The sequence below is a fragment of the Oculina patagonica genome, chromosome 5 (genome assembly GCF_052425735.1).
Source record: "Oculina patagonica isolate OP01 chromosome 5, crgOcupat, whole genome shotgun sequence".
NCBI lineage: Eukaryota > Metazoa > Cnidaria > Anthozoa > Scleractinia > Oculinidae > Oculina > Oculina patagonica.
The window spans coordinates 9,081,035-9,102,319 of NC_135762.1; the positions used below are offsets into that span (position 1 = coordinate 9,081,035).

The window sequence follows — 21,285 nt, forward strand, 5'->3', positions numbered from 1 at the left end:
TAATGTCAGAAGGTAGAGTATTCCAGAGTGTAGGAGCTGCTACGGAGAAAGATCTTGCGCCATATGTTTTCAAGTTGAAATGCGGAATTGAAACAAGGTCTTTAGAAGATGAACGTAGCTGACGAGGTGGGGTGTAAGGAGTAAGAAGATCATGAACTTTCTCAGGGTCAGTCTTTATACCGTCGGAAGACACAACATGTCACAGAAAAGCAACTTTCTTTCTGAATAATCAACACTTAGTTGGCCTCAGTTTCAAACCAGCAGCCCTTATACGAGCAAACACCAACCGCAGGCGGCGAATGTGATCTTCAATGGTAGGAGCCCAGATGATGATATCATCCAAATACACTAAACAGTGGGTCCAGGTGAGACCACTGAGTGCTAGATTAATTAATCTGGTGAAGCTATCCGGTCCGTTTGTCAATCCGACTCGCATGTCTTTTCACTGAAACTGTCCACCTGCATCTGCCAGTACCCCGAAGCCAAATCCAGACTTGGAAATCACTGAGCTACACCCAAGGCCTCCAACAGATCATCTGTCCGAAGGAAGGGTATGGCATCCTTCTTTGTAGACTGATTAAGTTTACGGAAGTCAATGTACATGCCATATGTTCCGTCATGTTTCCTTGCAAGCACCACTGGACTGCTCCATGGACTTTGAGACCGTTCAACCCTGCCTGTAGCTAGCAGCTCAACTATTTGCTGAACAATAACTTCTCGCTGGTAGGGTGGTACCCTACCAGCGAGATTTTTTTTACAAGTTGTTTCACTGGCTTGCAATCATTGGTGTCGATGGCATGTTCTAAGAGGCCCGAATTTCAAAACCAGAACTGTCCTTCTCAAAGATGTCCTCATATTCTGTTACTAGAGACAAATATTGACTGCTCATCTTTAACTACTGGCCCGTCAATATTCAAATAAGATGGGGGATGTACTTGTAAAATCTGGATTCGTTTCTATGGAAACAACACGGCTATCCACACTACTAATAGGGTGGTGTTCATCAATAGGAAAATCTAACCGCAGTCTGATGGGAGTATCAGAGAAGTTAACAGCTCGAACTAATGAATTGTCCAAATATTTTCCAACTATTGAATTGACAATTCAACAGCTATTGACAAGAACGAGCTATATTAATTTCTGATTTGCCCCTCAGTTCCCTGACTCCTCTAAAATCCCAGGGCTGTCAGTGTTACGATCATATCCATTCTCAATTTGGCTTCGACCTGTTTCGGGTTCCACTTGTATGTCATCACTCAGGAAAATTTTATAAATACTTGCTAGATATGTCTGTGATGTTGTTGTAAGTCTTCCCAAGTCTTCCATGACGTTCTGAAACTAAACGTTGAAATTTTGTGGAACCTGGAAGCCTCAGTGCTCCTTAAACTTCTTACCAACATACACCACTGAACAATAATTTGAGAAGAAAGGCGCGTAAAATGTCCAATAAATGCTCTATAGGACCTGCTGATAACCAATCGGATAAGAAAATGTTGCTTATTTGTTACCTTCTTGTAAACAAGATATCACAAAGTTACACCCGTAATCTTTTCCTTGTTTTATTATGAAGTAACATGGTATTACACTCGTTCTCCGTTAGTCACATGTTACAGTCAAGTCAGTTATTAAAATTTACTTAAGCTAGACGATCAGACAATTTGTCATGCTTTGCGACGTCTTATTCCATGCAATGTTTAAGGATTACACATAACTGGTTACTGCAACGTGCCAATAATTTATTTATATTTGGTATCAATTCATAAAAGGTGAATATTTTCTGAACCTTACGTACGACATCTGGGAAGTGTTTTGTAAGTTTTGTCGTATTTTAATCACATTACTTTTGGAATCCGCCAAAGAAGCCTTCCTCGTCGCTTTCATCTCTCTGGTATGGCTCACGTGCCAAGGGACGCTTGAATTCTTTCTTTGCCTTGAGGCCGCAGGCATCATAGCAATCCATTAAGTTGTTAGTACATTTATTGGCACATGTTTGGCTCGAACAGGTTTGGGTGCAAAAGGTGGCTTCATTGTGGCAATCATTCTCACAGTCTGGTGCAGAGTTGGAGTATGCAGTTTGTGAAAGGACGACAATCAAAGCAATGAAAACTGCAACTTTTAAGTTCGCCATCTGCAAATAAGTTTGCACAAATTATTTTGAATAACTGGCTTTACCAAGAAAGACGAGTGGGAAGGCGAGGATTTGACGAGTCTGCTGAAGGGTTTCTTTAATTTTTTAATTTTCAAAGGAACACTGCCACAAAGAAGAGGTTACTATAGCTATAGCTTAGAGGACGACGAATATAGAGCATATGGTGCCTTTTTGCAAACAAATCTCTCCAATTTACTTGCGGAGTCGAAGCTTTGCTGTACTTAAACCAAAAACACCGAAACGTCTTAGAACAGCTCGGGCGGACATGATGGACATTATGTCTTTCTCATATATTGACAAGCATGTTTTCTTTCCCAAATTTTGAATTTTCACGTTTTTAATGAAAATTTTTGCATTCTTGTTAGAACATTTGAGCATGCTTCGTTAGTTTGAGTCAGTTCGAGTGTTTTTTTAAATCAGAAATCCAAGATGGTGGATCGAAAGTTGTGGCTTTTTGAAGATCATGACGTAATTACTACATCTTTTGGGCTGGTTTGACCCGCGTTTTGTGATTGACTTTTAAAAACAAGTGCAAGAAAGGAATCTAGTGGAGAACGGAAAGAGGTCTAGTGCAGAAATTTATCTCTCTCTGTAGTTCGGAACAATCTCACAGAATACGGAATTATCTCTCAGAATTATAGTATCACATCTCGGAATCTATGAAAGGTTCAAATAAAGAGTATGGATCGATATAACAAGAATTAAAAGCTGCTTTCTTATAACTCTATAGAAATATGAAAGTGCAAACATTACGTTGCTCATGTTTCTATATAGCTTTAGAAACATTCATTCTCATTAACCGCGCACATGTGTTTCCATAAACCTATAGGAGCAAAGAAAATGTTTCCTTCGAACTGCTTTACATATACTGAAGACCATGCTCATTTTAACACTTGATAATAAAATCTTAGTGTTGAATTCACATCCAGAAGTGAGAAGGACGTTGATCCGAAAACGCGTATTGAGATTTAAAAAATTAGATGTGAATATCCTTAGTAAATTCAGGTACTAAATAACGCTAGATAAAAATTTCCTAATTCTACTGACAGACTTATTTAAGTTTTTTCTTAACTTTAGTAAACCGCAGCGGTCATATAAAAGCAGTTGAAATAAAACGAAATGACTTTAAAGAGCCAGGTATTAGGTATCGAGATCAATTGGCTTACAGAGCTAATCTAGATGGAAATTAAACTCTTATGGCAGACAACTTTAATATGTGGACTTTAAATGTTTAGGCTAATGTGCCAATCATTAATCGTGGCGAGGGGATAAAGACACGAAAAACCATTTCAGCTGTATATTTAGGCTAAAAGCGGGCTTCAGCTGATATTTATTTTCGCAATATTGCCATACAATACTAACAGTTATTTACCCCGTTTTAACTTGAAATAAACCGCAACTTTCATGTAAAAGCCTTTGAAATGAAACGATAACTTTACTAAGGAGTCAGATATTAAATACAAGTAATCATTTGGTTTAAAGCACTAATTTATAAGCACTTGATGTCCGACTGCAGGTGAATAACTTAACCCATTGTCAGTATTATGACTAGGTCGCGGACACGAACAACTATGATCTCGGTATATATATTTAGATGAAAAAGACCTTTGCTTTGTATATATTTGAGCTTATTATATGACACGAAAATATTTTCCACTGGCTTTGTCAGTTAACTTACAGTAATTCATTTTTGATGGTTCAAAATACACGGTTATGGTTATACCTTGGTTTTAAAAAATATCTCTGAAAATGCGTGGCCGGCAAGTTGTTGCACTTATATGAGTTTGGTCAGTTGAACGACCGGAGAAGTTTGTTTCTTTAAAAAAAAAACAGATTCCTGTTGTTCTAAATTTATATTTTCTAAAGCGCTTGAAAGATTTAGACACCGTTTCTCAGATTTCCTACCATATCAGAAGACTTCAACTTTACAATTTTCCGATCTACATAGCGGACGCAAAGATGCGTTGAGCGACGGTTTGAAATCCAGCAAAGAACTATGTTTTTTCTCTTGAGTATTGCCTTCTTTGTGTTTAATGACCAGCCTATTTTTTAACATTCGTGCTCTTTGTTCTATAGTCGGAAGAGGTTGTAGAGGAACAACGACATTTTAGCGCCATCATGACAAGTCTTTGCATTTAGAAGACACAAGATGCAAGTTTTTTTGGTCATATCGTATTTTTCGCTAAAACGCCGGGTTTCCAAGGTTGAGTTGTGAATAAACCCCTTATGTGAGGTATAAAAATCCGGAGTTGTAATGGAAATATCTATATGTCTGAAAAAAACTTATGTATAAACTGCAGGAGTCGAATAAACGCCGGCACCACCAGGCCAAGATTGAAACAATACCTGGGGCCTTTAATCTACAAAATACGTGCTGCGAGTATTAGTTGGTACTGGATGCAAGATTCGTCTACATATTGCAAGACCACAAGGAACTTTACATTTTTCATTTGTGTTTAAGGTGCTGTTTGTTTCTTTCGTTTCTTGAAATTGCCAGATAGTTATCGGATAAAGAGAACTTTGCCAAACTGCGTGCTTTAAACAGACATTCCTCAATTTAACTTTTCTCATTTCGAATGTTCTATTAGAAACGTATATTCACAGATGCCCCCTCCCCAAAGGAATTACTTTTTCAATACCTACCGTTTGTTCACTTTGATCAAGAAGAAAACTTTCACTCCACAACTTTGTTGTAACAAGAAGTGCTTTTCACGGACTGTAGTCTGTTTTTATAAGCTTCTGAAATTAATTTATGGTAACAAGCCTCATTTCCCGCTTAACAGTAATAATCAGCTGCTCAGAAACTCAAGTTTAATTATTCTATTTATAAAAAAAGACTTTTAGCCTTATTTAAACATCAATTACTGCATTCAACCACGTCTAATCTTTGCGGTACGAATTTATCCTCATACTCAATTTCGTCCTCCGCTGAATGAAAGACTTCCTTCTTCCTTGGTTGGACGTGTTTGACGCCCATGCGAAATTCATTCATTTTATTTTAACATATTGTTTGGGTTATAGTAGGTTAATAATAATAATAATAATAATAATAATAATAATAATAATAATAATAATAATAATAATAATAATAAAAATCATCATCATCATCATCATCATTTGTATAGCGCCCTTTCCATACGTTCAAGGGCGCTTGACAATGTTAAAAAGTAAAATATTAATTAAATAAATTACAATTTACTTTGAATTTAAAAAATAAAATATGGTTAATATAAAAAGGCCTCTCTAAGACTTGATAATTTTAAAAAGTAAAATATTAAATGAATAACCATTTAAACCATCCTCCACCTGTTTTATTTTTTAGTTGTTTTTGTTCCCGGGTTTTTGTTTTAATATGTTATGTTAATTCACGCTATGCACTTACGCACTTTAACATACGGGTTAGAAAAGATATCCCCTCAACAACATGTACGTGTCTAATAAACGAACAAAAGAACGTATAAACACATTAAAAACGCCAACCATTTTCAACGGCATGTGCTTGAGTGACTCAATGCCGGTTTCTAACATTGAAAGGTGAAATGGAGAACTGTCAGATGAAATCTAATGATTTTAGACGCGACAAGATGGCTGCCATTATTTGCAACAATTCCTGACGAATCTGTATGTTTTGCTGACAGTGGAAACAAGAAATAAGGTCTTCTATAACTAAACTATGCAGTTGGGAACACAAAAGGTATCGTAAGAAATTCGATGGGCAGTACTTAAAATATTAGCAAAAGGAAGTCAGAAATTAATTATTAAGTAAGGGACAAGATGTAGGCGGGTGTTAATGGGCAAATAGGACCAATGTTATGGGGAATTTTATTCATATGAAACACGCATAGAATATCGGATAAAATCAAGGAAGACGTTAAGAAAATTGTTTTTAAACTAATAAGTTGCAGTGCGTGGCAATGTGGCGGCCATTGTAGTAGTATAAAGGGTCGATTTTCCATAAACCTTTCGTTTCATGTTTATTGGTCACCTCCGTGATTCTTACATGAAGGAATAAGATTTATCAGCTGCTTGTGATGCTGTCAGGAGATCACGTAAGCAAGAACTCTGTCCAAGACAGAGAACAAAATTATTTTAGGTAAATTTTCGAATTTTGGTTACGTCAGCTTGATAATTATATGGGTCACGTTTTCTATTTTGCACACGTATAAAACATGAAAGCATTTAAACCGCAAAGGCAAGATAAAGAGACGCTTTCGTATCGTTAATGACAGTTTTGAGTGTTATAAAAGCAGCGTTTGTTTTAAACCGCCATATGGAGAGTAAAGTTATGCGGACTCCAGCGACTTTCAAATGCAAGTAGGATATCGGCGTAAAATGTGCCAACATATTTAATTTTAATCTACTTTCTCCGTGTCTATCTAGGTGTTGTTGTAAGTTGCAGCTTATAGTGAGTCACGTGACCTCTTAATAGCTTGAGTTGCCTATTGTGCAGTTCAAGTGCTTTAATGTTGAAAGATGTCATCTGAAGTGAGCTTTCACCATTATTTTAAAAATTAACCAGCTTTGTTGACTTATAGCTCGTTGCTGAAAGCAAAGATTCAAGGGTATAGAGTATCATCTTTCTTCAACATGTGTGTACATGTACGTACAGAGCAAGCAGAGCACACAACTGCAGGTGAACAACTTTACCCATTGTCAGTAGGGAGCGACGTCGAGGACAACGCCTAGTTAAAAATGAATTTATATTTTACTCGAAAATCTCGCGATTATCCAGATGTATTCGGTGTATCTATTTGCTTAGGAACCAGCTCTAGCTGAATATGTTGAGAGAGCGTTTAACCCCAAATAGAAAAAGGAAAATTTAGGCGTTGACGTTCACGTTCACAAAAATACGCAAAACTTGGTCATTTCACGTTGTTGTTTTGCAGAGAACGGCCAAGAAATGTACTAGGATTGCAAACGCACGTACAGAGCTATTATTCTGTTCATTAAATCTTTTGTGTGGTGTCGTTCTCGTTCACGTTGCAGTCGTCGTTTGCTTAAGCTCCCTAGTATTAGGACTAGGACGCGGACACGAAAAACTATGATCTCAATATATATTGGGAGTGAAAATGGCTTTTGCTTTGTATATATTTGATCATATTATGTGACACGAAAATATTTTCCACTGGCGTTGTCAGTTGACTTATGGAAATTCATTTTTGATGGTTCCAAATACACGGTTATGGCTATACCTTTGTTTTAAAAATATCTCTGAGAACGCGTGGCCGGCAAGTTGTTGCACTTATATGAGTTTGGTCAGTTGAATGGCCTGAGAAGTTTGTTTCTTAAAAAAAAAAACAGATTCCTGTTTTTCTAAATTTATATTCTCTAACGCGCTTGAAAGATTTGGACACCGTTTCCCTGATTTCCTACCATTTCAAAAGACTGCAACTTTGCAATTTTTCGATCTACAAAGCGGACGCAAAGGTGTGTTGGGCGACAGTTTGAAACACAGCCAAGAACTATGTTTCTTCTCTTGAGTATTGCCTTCTTTGTGTTTAATGACCAACCTATTTTTTAACATTTGCGCTTTTCGTTCTATAGTCGGAAGATGGTGTAGAGGAACAACGAAATTTTAGCGCCATCATGAAAAGTCTTTACATTTTAGAAGACACAAGATGCACGTTTTTTTGGTCATATCGTAGTTTTCGCTTAAACGCCGGGTTTCCAAGGTTGGGTTGTGAATAAACCCCTTATGTGAGGTATAAAAAGCTGGAGTTGCAATAGAAATAACTATATGTCTGACAAAAATAATGTATAAACTGAAGGAGTTAAATAAACGCCGGCACCACCAGGCCAATTAAGTTTGAAAAAATACCTGGGGCCTTTAATCGAGAAAATACGTGCTGCGAGTATTAGTTGGTACTGGATGCAAGCTTCGTCTACATATTGCAAGACCACAAGGAACTTGAATTTTTTTGTCTGAGTTTAAGCTGCTGTTTCTTTCTTTTGTTGCTTGAAACTGCCAGATAGTTATCGCATAAAGAGAACTTTGCCAAACCGCGTGCTTTCAACAGGCATTCCTATTAACTTTTTTTATATTTAACTTTTCTCATTTCGAATGTTCTATTAGAAACGTATATTCACAGATGCCCCCTCCCCAAAGGAATAACTTTTGTCAATACCTACCGTTTGTTCACTTTGATCAAGAAGAAAACTTTCACTCCACAACTTTGTTGTAACAAGAAGTGCTTTTCACGGACTGTAGTCTGTTTTTATAAGCTTCTGAAATTAATTTATGGTAACAAGCCTCATTTCCCGCCTAACAGTAATAACCAGCTGCCCAGAAACTCGAGTTTTTAAAATATTCTATTTATAAAAAAAGACTTTTAGCCTGAGTTGAATATCAGTTACTGCATTCAACCACGTCTAATCTTTGCGGTACGAATTTATCCTCATACTCAATTTCGTCCTCCACTGAATGGAAGACTTCCTTCTTCCTTGGTTGGACGTGTTTGACGCCCAGGCGAAATTCATTTTAACGAATATTTTCCCTTTTTTATTTTAACATATTACAAACAAATGAAATGAGACACTGTGAATCCTGATTCCTGATCACTGAAAAAAAAAAAAAAATTCAGTGGCTTAGGTGGGACTCGAACCCACGACCTTCGGGTTGCATGACCACTGCTCTACCATCTGAGCTACAAAGCCACAGATGGGAACAGCGCGTGAGTGAATCCCATATGAACTTACATGTGAACAGGAGTTTCCTGCAACAAACATGTGGAACATGTATTATATGTGAAGAACAAACAAATGCGGATGAAGAGTGTTTCGATTCTAGTTTAGAATCATCCTCAGTCATATTACAAATAAATGAAATGAGACACTGTAAAACCTGACCATTGACATATTAACATATTGTTTGGGTTACAGTGGGTTAAATGAATAACCATTTAAACCATCCTCCACCTGTTTTATGTTCTAGTTGTTTTTGTTTTAATATGTAATGTTAATTCACGCTATGCACTTATGCACATTAACAAACGGGTTAGAAAAGGTATCGACCTTGGTCAAACGACAGTAATATGCAAAAAAAACAAGAAAAGTACTTAAAAGATAAGGTTTTAATTTTCACAGTACAAAGATTATTACGTAACCTGTATCCTGACAATTTACTAAGTTTTTCGGAGCTTTACTAAAAAAGTTCTACGTGTTTGAAAATAGCGACATGCAGACTTGTCGGTGCCATTTTGTCAAAGCACTTTGGTTCGGATGCGGAACATTTAAAAAGTAAAAACACTCGTTTATCTGACGAAATGGGAATTTGTTTACACTTAGCAAATATTTTATCGATCTTTGCTTATCTGACGAAATGGGAATTTGTTTACACTTAGCAAATATTTTATCGATCTTTGCTTATCTGACGAAATGGGAATTTGTTAACACTTAGCAAATATTTTATCGATCTCTGCTTATACTAAACGTAATTCCCAAAAATGAAAAGAAAAGGTGCCTGAGACGTTTGACCGCGGTGAAGAAAAGGTATCCCCTCAACAACATGTACGTGTCCAATAAACGAAGAAAAGAACGAATAAACACATTAAAAACGCCAACCATTTTCAACGGCATGTGCTTGAGTGACTCAATGCCGGTTGCTAACATTGAAAGGTAAAATGGAGAACTCTCAGATGATATCTAATGATGCCAGACGCGACAAGATGGCTGCCATTATTTGCAACAATTCCCGACGAATCTGTATGTTTTGTTGACAGAGGAAACAAGAAATAAGGTCTTCTATAGCTTAAGTATGCAGTCGGGAAGATAACAATTATCGTGAGATATTTGTTGGGTAGTGCTTAAAATATTAGCAAAAGGAAGTCATAAATTAATTAATTAGAAGTAAGCGACAAGATGTCGGCGGGTGTTAATGGGCAAAAAGGACCAATGTTTCGGGGCATTTTGTTTAAATAAAACACGCACGCGCATCGAATGTGAGATAATCAAGGAAGGCGTTAAGAATTGTTATTAAACTAATAAGTTGCAGTGCGTGGCAAGATGACGGTATAAAGGCTCGATATTTTTCTAACAATCTTTTCATAATACAGTATATTATAATTGTTTACACAAAACGAATTTCAAATAAGGAAAGTTTCGGAAATAAAATAAGATAAAAGCCTGATTGTGTAATAATCTCAAAAGACGGTTAGACGGGTTGGTGTCGTTGGTTACAAAAACCGCCCCTGCTTTTAATCGCAATGTTGTTGTTTTTTTAAGACGACTGGCGTGAAAGGACGAGTCAGCCCCCCCCCCCCCCCCCCCCCCCCCCCTACAATGCAACATCTTTGTTACGGGCCTGACCATAACAAACTTTTGACGACATAAGAAAAAAACGAACATTTTAACTTTTTGGTGAATAAAAAGAGGACGACACAGAGAGCTGAGTTTGTTTTTGGGATCCGCTGAGAAAATGAACCCATTCTAGTGCAAAATGAACCCATTCTAGTGCAACTTGAACCCATTCTAGTGCAACTTGAACCCATTCTAGTGCAACTTGAACCCATTCTAGTGCAACTTGAACCCATTCTAGTGCAACTTGAACCCATTCTAGTGCAAAATGAACCCATTCTAGTGCAAAATGAACCCATTCTAGTGCACCAGCCTTGCAATCAATTTGGTTCTAGTGCAACTGTCCAATGACAGTGCACGTATAAATGACGCATGCAGTACTGAAGAATAACTTGAAAATAAAAACGCGTAAAATGTCCAATAAATGCTTTATATGACCAACTGATAACCAATCGAATAAGATAATTTTGCCTAACATGTATTTGTTACCCTCTTGTAAACAAGATATCATGAAGTTGCCCTTGTTACCTTCCCCTGTTTTTTATTACCACGTAACATGATATTACACTTGTTCTCTGATACTCACATTTTATAATCAAGTTGGTTATTGAATTTTACTCAAGATAGACGATCAGGCAATTGCGTCGTCTTGTTCCATGCAATGTTAAAGGAATTACATGCCTACCGCTTCTACAGATTACGAGATACATGCATAAATTTTATGCATGGTATCAATCCATACAACATAACATATTTTCTGAACCTTACGTACGACATTTTAAATCTGGGAAAGTGTTTTATAAGTTGTGTTGTATTTCTATTAAGTTACTTTTGGAATTCGTCATAGAAGCCTTCCTCCTCGCTCGCATCACGTGACAAGGGACGGTTGAATTCTCTCTTGCCTTTGACGCCGCAGGTTTCATAACAAGCGTTTAATCGCCGAGAACAGTCATTGGCACATTCTTGGTGTGAGCAGCCAAGGCGACAAAAGTAGGATTTAGTATAGCAATCGTCTTCACAGTCCGGTCGAGGTGCAGAGTTGGAATACGCAGTTTGCGAAAGGACAACAATCAGAGCAATGAAAGCTGCAACTTTAAAGTTCGCCATCTGCAAATAAAGGTGCACAAATTAGTTTGAATTACTGGCTTTCAGCACTGAACAACGAGAACAACTATAAACTAAAGGCATACAGTAAAAACCTGCGTAAAAGAACAAGTGGATGAAGAATACTCAGGCTGAAATTTTTCAAAAAAGTAATGATAATGAATTTATATAGCGCATTTTTCATATATATATATATATGTTCAAATGCGCTGTACACATACTGTAATTTACTACACAAGGCCAGACCACAACACCGGGAGCTTCGTGCCCTACTCTCTGCGAATAGTGTGTGGGTTCTTTAACGTCCCCTGTGATAAGACTGAAGATACAGGAGACGGGACCTACGGTTTATCGTCCTTTTTCCGAGAAGACTAGAATGTCTAACCATTTGCAGATGTAATTACAAAGGCAGCACATTCTCCTCAGTTATTTTAAGACCCTGAGTGTTGGTCCGGTCTGGGGTTCGAACCCACGACCTCCCGCACAGCAGTCCGGCGCTCTACCAACTGATATACATAAACACATTTAGCCTGAAAAATGAAATTTTTTCTTATATATAAAAAAAAAATTGGCTGCCAGTTAGATTAGAATAACCTTCTTGGGTACGTGGACTTCCTTCTTCCTTAGCTGGACGTGTTTGACGCCCATACGAAATTTTATTTCAACGAAAAATGTTTTACAATATGTTAATTCAAACTCGTTCACTTAACATACGTATATGGGTTAGAAAGGGTATTCCCTCAACAACATGTATATGTCGAACAAACGAACAAAGAACGAATTAACATTTTAATGTTTTTTTAAAAAAAAACGCCAACCTTTTTCAATGGCAAGTGCTTAAGTAACTCGACACCGGATTCTATCATTGCCACAGGTAGCCCAAGCATGAAATTTGCAAATATTAAAGTAAAATGGCGACCTTTTAAAATATAAGAGTTTATATGGGTTTTAAACGGAAAACTTTCGAGCAATAAATAAAAGCGCAAATTCTAAATAAAGTTGACGGAACATGAAATGGTGTCGTTTGCTTTTGTTACAGCGTGATTTCAAGCAATTTAGAGCTATTTTACGTCTATTTACTGTAACATGTTTACCGTATATAATAATATGACAAGGTAGGAAACCTTGGTCGCTTCTGGCGTTCGACATGTGTCGAAATTGGCTCGAATTTCGCCCGCAAAAACATCTTCCACTCATATTCTGACTTAAAATCTCAATGAAAGGATGATTAGCGAATGCTTTTCTAAAATTTGCTTGCTGATACCTCGTCATCCTCAGCAACTAACCGCTTTTGAAACTCCAAATTCAGCTCAAAATAGTAGTAGAGGGAGAGTCTCCCTCTACTAACTATGCTGTGACATTGCAAGGTAAAATGGGAAACTGTCAAATGATATCTTATTATGCCAGACGCGACAAGATGGCTGCCATGTTATATATATTTGCAAGCATTCCCGAAGAATCTGCTTGTATCCTGACAGTAAACATAAGAAATAAGGTCTTCCATAACTAAACTATGCAGATGGAGACATTACTATCGTAAGATTTTTGATGGGCAGCGTTTTAAATATTAGCAAAAGGAAGTCAAAAATTAAAGTAAATGACAAGATATCGGCGGATGTTAATGGACAAATGGGCCAATGTTTGGTAGCATTTTATTCAAATAGAAAACACGCCATAGAATATGGGATAAAATCAAGGAATACCTTGAAAAAATGTTACGAAACTAATAAGTTGCAGAGCGTAACAAGTTGACGGTCATGGCAAGAGTATAAAGGGTCGATTTTTCCATCAACCTTTCGCTACATGTTTTTTGGTCACCTCGTGATTCTTATATGAAGTAATAAAGGTTTATCAGCTGTTTGTGATGCTATCAGAAGATCACGCTGGCTGGAACTCTGTTCAAGACAGAGATTATTTTAGGTAGATCATCGAATTTTGGTTTTGCGTCAGTTTGAAAAATATATGGGACACGTTTTCTAATCTGATCACGTATAAAGCATTTAGAACTCTTTCATAAAAAAGATAAATTGACGCTTACGCATCGTAAATGATTGGTCTTATAAAAGCAGAGTTTGTTTTAACCGCCATATTGGAGAGTAAAGTTATGCAGCGGCTTTTTTAACAACACGGAAAAAAGCAATTCAAATGCAGGACGCAAGTAGGATATCGGCGTAAAATGTGGCGTATATATTAAATTTTAAACTACCTTCTCCTTTTTTCGACGTTTTTGCTTGTTTACAAGCAAAAGTAGGAGAATAGGGTTATGTGAACAAAATTTGGAACCACATATTTGTAAACTCTCAAGGGACTTTTTTAATTTCTTAAGGGACTGTTTTAATTTCTCAAGGGATTACTTTCCGCTGTGGGTGATCACTTGCGATCTCGTGCAAAAAAACGTGACTTGTCACATTTAAAAACGTTATATAACAATTTTAAAAGTGACATGTCAGCTTTCTTATCTCAACGCACGTGTGTCTGAAAGGCGAACTATAAAAAGCGTCGCACAAACAATGGATTGCGTAACTAAAACACGAATAAATAATCACTAGCACTTACATCGTTTAAAAATTACAAAGGTCAAAAATAAACCATACCAAAAAACTCGCTCTTTTCAAAGATATTATTGAAGTTTAAACAAATGCAAGAGATGGGGGCTTCTTTTAGCTTAGGAGCGGTTAAAAATTAGGCCAAATTTGGTCGCTACATGCAAGCGCCATTCTATTTCGTCATCAGCCTAGGTCGTTAGGGACGTGACCTCGCGTTGACAGAATGTTGCATGAATCGGCTTTACAACATGCGATCGTATCTACGCAGTTCGAGTGGAATTTCAGTCAAAGACAGCAAAATTCTTTCGTATTTCATCTTCAAATATAATTCGAAAGCATTCACTGTATATATGGCTTTTGTTTAATCCTGGGTCTTGATATCCGACCCTCGCAGAGCCTAGACAAAACGCAGCTTGAGTGTAACGATTTGTTTACGCCGCAATTATATGCGCAATGTTTTCTCCGACAGTAGTCGGAAATATCCGTATTTTTTTCGTGCTTTTTCGTGGAGCAATCGTAACGATACGGCCTTGAACACATTGAACAGCGGTCTACCTATAACAATTCAAATATGGCGTCGCAAAAACAAAGCGTCGAACGCATATTTTGCTGTTTCATTTGCTAATTTCGCTGCCGTAATCGACTGCCTCGAAAGGTCCTTGCAATTTTAAAGTATAGAATTGTCAGATCTCGGTGAAATTTGCACTGTTTATTTGTGTAATGTTAAGGAATATGTGTATAAATACCCGGCGCGGACGAGCCATTTTGGACAAAATTATATGGCTGCATTTCCTCCGCGAAGATTGGAAATTGCTAAGGTGGCTCGATACAGTTTTTTCTGGGCCATACCTTCAATTTGCAATTGGCCTTTAAATATCTTCCCTGACTCGGATCGATATGAAAATTACACAATATATTGATTTTAGATTGAAGTTTACTTTGATATATATTTTAAAGTAATCGATATTTCCATAGCAACGATAAACAGAAAACCGCTAATACAGTGAATCAGATTTGCCGCTTAAAAACTAATACCAGCATCTTAAACTATGATGTACTGCAAATGAAATATTCAAGAATTAAAATATTCTGTATGTTTGATTTCGAAAAAATCACAAAAATGTTTCAGATTGTACTTTTGGTGTAGCGATAATAAATGAGCCGAGACACAAACACTACGTAGAGGAAGTAATCTCAAATAACGCCAAAGTGTGTATTAAAGTGATCTTTCGAAGTCGTGAAGGTTTTGTTGAGTTTCCACAACGCGATTCTGAGAATTTGTTTTTTTCTTACGACCACTCGTATTGTAATTTTCAGATAATTTTCGGTTTTAAGCGCTTGTTGAAAAATCTATAAAACGGCTCGATAGATTTACTTGAAACTTTCGGCACGAAAGCTCGATTATGTTAAGATTTCAATCGCAAAGTTTTGTTTGCTGACGAGTTTTGTAATGTTTTAATGCAGAATGAGCCGAAAGTTGAAACGTCTTCAGATGTTCCCCGAAAGTCTTCAGCAAACTTCTTAAATCTTCGGATACGTTCGTATGGCCTTTGAACAACACTCGGATAACCTTCGGAAATCTTCCGTCTGGAAATTGTTCAAAATGCAACAAGTTGCTCGAGAGGAAAAAGGTTGCTCGAAGGGGAAAAAGTTGCTCGAATCATCAAAAGTTGCCAAAAAGTTGCCGAGCAACTTGTGGAAAGCCCTACCCGTACTTGATCATAGTCTCGTTTCCAGGGTTTATCATTGATTAAGATCAAACCTTTTCAGGCCAGTAGAAGGCGTGCACAGAGTAAAAGATAGAGATAGTAAGAAAGTAGAAAAAAACGACAAGGAAAGAAGCGAGGAAAAAAAACTGGAACGGTTCAGCAAAAAAAATGGCTTATGCGCATGCGCCAAAGTAAAATGTTGTACATTTGTACATGGAAATCTCATCAAAAACGTAATGCAGTGTCAGAAAGTGCATTTCTAGCAAAGTTTCGAGAAAGTTAGGACCGTAGAGCCAAGAAAATCGATTAACGGTTAAAAAAAACGTGCTTTTTGGAGAAATTTCAGCATATAAGAGTTAATGTTTTAAGAGCTTATAGAAGACGGCCAACTTTAAAATGATAACATATGAAGGCAGGTCCCTTTCCTAATTGTGTTTAATTTTTGAACAGGAAAAATTTAATAGCTAAGTTTTGTGGAAATCGAAATCTTCCTAACCTTCCTTTATAGATCATTTTTTATATCTTCTGCGGTGATTCTTTTTTGTAAAAGCCTCAAACAAGGTGTCAAATAGCTTTCTCAAAACAAATGACACGATAATATGAACTGTAGATTTCCCAATACTGACCCAGAATCTGCCATTTTAAGGCTGATATCACTTAAAACTTCAGTGTAAACGTGTAAAAGATCGGAGACTTCCATCAAATCTTAGCAATCAATAAAGATGCATGGCTCTATGCGGAAAATCGAACAAATGGAATAATTTCAACTTACAAACAATTTCAAAATTTCTTATGTATTATTTTCAAGCTGGAGCAAGAAAAAGATATATCTAAGGGCCACACCAAGTTTCGGCGTGTTCGAGCCCTGGCTGGGTTCATTGCATGAACCAGTGTTCTTGGGCAAGAAACTTAACTCTATAACTACTCAGGAGTATAAATGAGTACCGGCAATCTGTTAAAAGGAAAACAAGCTTGACAAAATGCTGGGGGCAAACGAGGAATGGACTAGCATCCACTGCAGGGTGGGTACTTATAGATATTAAGCAAAATATTGTTTTCATTCCTAAGCCAAGGTAAAAGATATTTCAAAAAGACAATTCGTGAGTTATTTCATCTTTCACATTTCATTTACCTAGCTTAAAATTTACCATCCTTCATTATTTATCACCATACAGGACGTTATCGACATTGCTGATCCTAGCAGTATGCAGGACGCGTGTCACATATAAACCTAGTAAAATGACCCTGCTAACCATGAGTTCTGGTAGCTCAGTGAATAAAGCGCCCGCCCGGTGTTTGGGAGGACATGGGTTCGATTCCCGTCGGGGACTCAGATTTTTTCTTCGTCCCACGCTCGCGACATGCTGAATATTTCATCTTAACAAAAATAAGGTAATCACTCCATCTTCACTAAGACTATCTCTTTCATGAAATATGCGCTCAAAGTATTAAAAAAAACACAGTTGAACCTAAATGTCTAGCCTATGTGGGCGCTAACACGAAGTCATATCAAAGAGGGTTTAAATTTTGAGTCATGGACAGTTCATGGCCTGTAGTCATAGTACTCCATGCTTCCGTGAACTGAAGAAATTTTATTCAAGAATACATCCAGCTCAATTCCAATTCGCAATACTAGTACTGTAAGTTGTGTGCCTTTAAAAAATAACAAAATACTAGCAATGGCTTGAAGAACCAGTGGTCACTCGCGAACATTGAATGTGAGAAATAAACCTAGACTACGAGATATCGATATCTCGCCTTGCCCCGCCTCCTCCCCCCGCGCGTTCATTTTTTTCGCTTCAAGCTCGACGTACTCTTCGAAAAATAATTTTCGCTTCAAGCTCAACGGACTCTGCGAAAAAATAGGGACTGCTCGTAGTCTAAAATAAACCGAGCATAAAGAACAAACTTTTTCGCCATATCAGGATTGTAGGGTTTCTCGTTACCTAATTTCCGCCCGAAGTGAGATTGGATCATGTGAAGTTGCCGTTTACCGGAGGTTAAAAACAATAGATACTCTCACACCATCAGCCCTAAATTGCCGGTCGCGATCGCGTACGAGAGGTGGTACACATTAAAGTGATCTTCAGCCCAAATTTTACCTCGACTCTACCGCCATTCTATAAAACCCTGCCATTATAATTTTAGGCCCATGTAAATGAATTGTCCAACACGACACAAGCGTGGGACAAAGAAAAAAAGGGAACATGTTTGATGATTTTTCAAAAGAACTTCCATACCTTTCTTTCATAGTGTTTGCCACAACTGTATGGTTTATTAAAATTTGGTGATCAGAAGAAATCCTTTTATATAGTTGGTATAATTTTTATTCTTTTGATACCGAGAGCATTGTCTGTGTTTATAATGACTGGGAAAAAACACAGTTGAAGTCCTTGTTAGTTCCGTTCCGGCGGTAAACGCAATATACTATTAAGACATTCTGTACCTTAAGAAAACAACTCTGAATGACACACAAACAGTGGTTCTTTTCGAAAACCAACATTTAAATTTATCTCAATGAATTTCCTTTGAATTTGGTCACGTAGCAAAGGTTATGGTTATTTTTTTCTTTTGTATCATTTTAAACTTCCGTACGAAAACGTGGGCAAAAGGCAAAAAAAAATGGTTTGTGCTTCGCTTACATTTTGTTTGAGACTTTTTTTAAGGAGCTACTGCTCACCTGGTTTATAAATGAAGTCTCAGGACGGTTTCAGTTGAAGATTTCGTGCAGTTTTTAGCGCCTTGCTTCGGTAGTATTCAGTGAAAGTGAATATAATCAATGTATTGTAGCGAAATTTAAACAGCTTGGAACCAAACAGGAATAGGCTGTCAATCAAGATGTTTCACCCTTTGGCGTTTCCAAAAGAAATACAATGAGATACTTCTAAGATACGATAGACGTTTGCAAGAATGTTTGTTTAACAGTTGGATATATCTTAACAAAATTATATCTATGCTTACATGAGTAGGCGTACAGACATGTATTTATAAATAAGCGAATTATAGCGTAACACAGATAGCGAAGCCTAGTAAATCTATATTTCCCAGGTATTGGTATTTTGGAGTCCCTAAAGTCATTGTATACGCCCTGTTGTCTACTTAGACTTCATTACCGACCATTATTTATGGCCGTCAAGAAGATAGGCATTTTTAATGGGAAAGGGGTGGGGGAGGCTAAATACATACAGGGGAAAACATTGACTGATATTTTGTCATACAGTCAAACCAATGTAAATACCTGTCGATATCAAGTTCCCGAGTGGATTTAGAGAAAAGCAATTATTGTTTAAACGCAGCTGCATACATCGGCTACTTGGAAACCAGAGTGAGCTAAAAACTGTCATTAAACTCCATCCCAGAACTTTTTCTCCTTTTCATATTTCAAACGCGTGAAGACCTGAGGTCGTTCGAGGTTGAATTATTGTCATTGATTTTAACTCAAGTTTTTAAAATCTCAGTACTAATATAATAAAAAAATTACTTTATGGTTAGTTCGCTTGAACAATTTTTATTCACTCGTTGTGAAGAATTAGAACTCACTCGCTCGCTCATTCGTTCATTCTTCACAACTCGCGAATAAAAATCGTACGCGCTCAGTAACCATGAAGCAAACACTTTTTTGCCTTGTTGACTACAAAGACTTTGAGATTGACCATTATTTATTGACGTTTAGGGAATAAATATTTTGTAAAATGAGCAAAGGGTGGGGCGACTTAATACATGGAGGGTATAATCTTGACTGATATCAAGTTGCCGAGTAGATTTTGTGAAAATCATTCTTGTTCAAACTCAGTAGCATACATTGGTTGCTTGAAAAACAGAGAAAGCAAAACAAATGACAGCAAACTTCATCTCAGAGCTTTTCCGCTTTTCAAATATAAAACGCGTAAAGACCTGAGGTCGATCAAGGCATCCTCGGAGACCCAGGGGCAGTTAGTGAGGGCGAAAGAAACGCGAAACTGCGGGCAAAAATAGCGCGAAACTGCGCGCAAAAAAAATTGGCATATATAAAAAGTTGTATTGACTGAAAGTGCCCCTGGGGAAAGTGTCTTACCAGACCAGTTCAAAAACCTCTCTGAATACTGCCTCCCGATTGGGCAGAAAAATCTTTTGTATTCCCTTTGTATTATTCTGCCCAATCGGCGACCAGCCTGACTACAGTCCTTTTGGTGTGTGTTCCACACGAAATATGTACACAAAGCCAGTTCGCTCGCCATACCTGTCTTGCTTGTTCGCCAAGAATTTGCTCGGGAAGGAAAAGTTTCGGCTAGTGCCTCCTCAACTTGGATGTGAAGTGTCGGGAAAATTTTGTCTTCGGGAAATATGACCGTCATTTGAGTGCTACAATTGTTGCTGCACGCATTACACGCGCGCGTAGCTAATCGGTCGATCGACGGAAAAATTTTACAAAATGTAAGGTCTTGAAAGTTTGTTTGGAAATAGTTTTTGACTTACTAAAATCTTTAGCTTGATGTAACTTAAAACACATTGTTATTTTAATTTATTACTATGATATTCGAAGTTATCTTTCTTATTACTATCTTTCTTTAATGTAGATAAGGTATTTCCTTTTTGTAACTTTATTTATTTATTTTTTCTTCTTCATTTTCTTCTTACCTCCCGCCTCAAATAACTAGGCTAATTGCGGGAGATGAAAAATATTGTAAATAATATGATTGTTTAAATAAACTTTTTGTTGTTGTTGTAGTTTCGCTTCCAGCTGCGATCGATCTTCTATTATCTCACCTATAAAAAACTTAGGAATCGCTGCTGCACGCTTTGCACGCGTAGCTCATCTGCCGGGCTTGTTCGTAAAAAAATTACTCTTGTTTGGAAAATTTTCGCGTAAAGCTGTCATTGATCTTCCCAGAAAAAATCTGAAAACATCCATTACGTGCATGGCCGTCAAACTTTCGACGTTTTCAACCAGGGGAGGCACTAGCCGAAACTTTTCCTTCCCGAGCAAATTCTTGGCGAACAAGCAAGACAGGTATGGCGAGCGAACTGGCTTTGTGTACATATTTCGTGTGGAACACACACCAAAAGGACTGTAGTCAGGCTGGTCGCCGATTGGGCAGAATAATACAAAGGGAATACAAAAGATTTTTCTGCCCAATCGGGAGGCAGTATTCAGAGAGGTTTTTGAACTGGTCTGGTAAGACACTTTCCCCAGGGGCACTTTCAGTCAATACAACTTTTTATATATGCCAATTTTTTTTGCGCGCAGTTTCGCGCTATTTTTGCCCGCAGTTTCGCGTTTCTTTCGCCCCCACTAACTGCCCCTGGGTCTCCGAGGATGCGATCAAGGTTGAATTACATGTATTGCCATATATGGTGTCACATACCGTAGAATTCCGGTTATAAGCCCCCCCGCTTATAAGCCCCCCCGGTTATAGGCCCATCATCCTGGAAACAAAAAAATACATCCGGTTATAAGCCCCCCCCCCCCCGGATATAAGCCCCCCCTCTACCAGATGACAGTACT

General features: G+C 37.5%; 2 long non-coding RNA genes across 2 annotated transcripts; both read right to left on the bottom strand.

Moving 5' to 3' along the window:
• Window positions 1-1,545: 1,545 nt before the first annotated feature.
• Window positions 1,546-4,921, bottom strand: LOC144655425 (uncharacterized). Its single transcript, XR_013571094.1, has 2 exons — window positions 4,793-4,921; window positions 1,546-2,128 (listed from the first exon to the last, which is right to left on the bottom strand). It is a non-coding gene; the product is annotated as an uncharacterized LOC144655425 (long non-coding RNA).
• A 6,041-nt stretch (window positions 4,922-10,962) lies between these two features.
• Window positions 10,963-18,572, bottom strand: LOC144655426 (uncharacterized). Its single transcript, XR_013571095.1, has 2 exons — window positions 18,481-18,572; window positions 10,963-11,548 (listed from the first exon to the last, which is right to left on the bottom strand). It is a non-coding gene; the product is annotated as an uncharacterized LOC144655426 (long non-coding RNA).
• Between the last annotated feature and the right edge of the window lie 2,713 nt (window positions 18,573-21,285).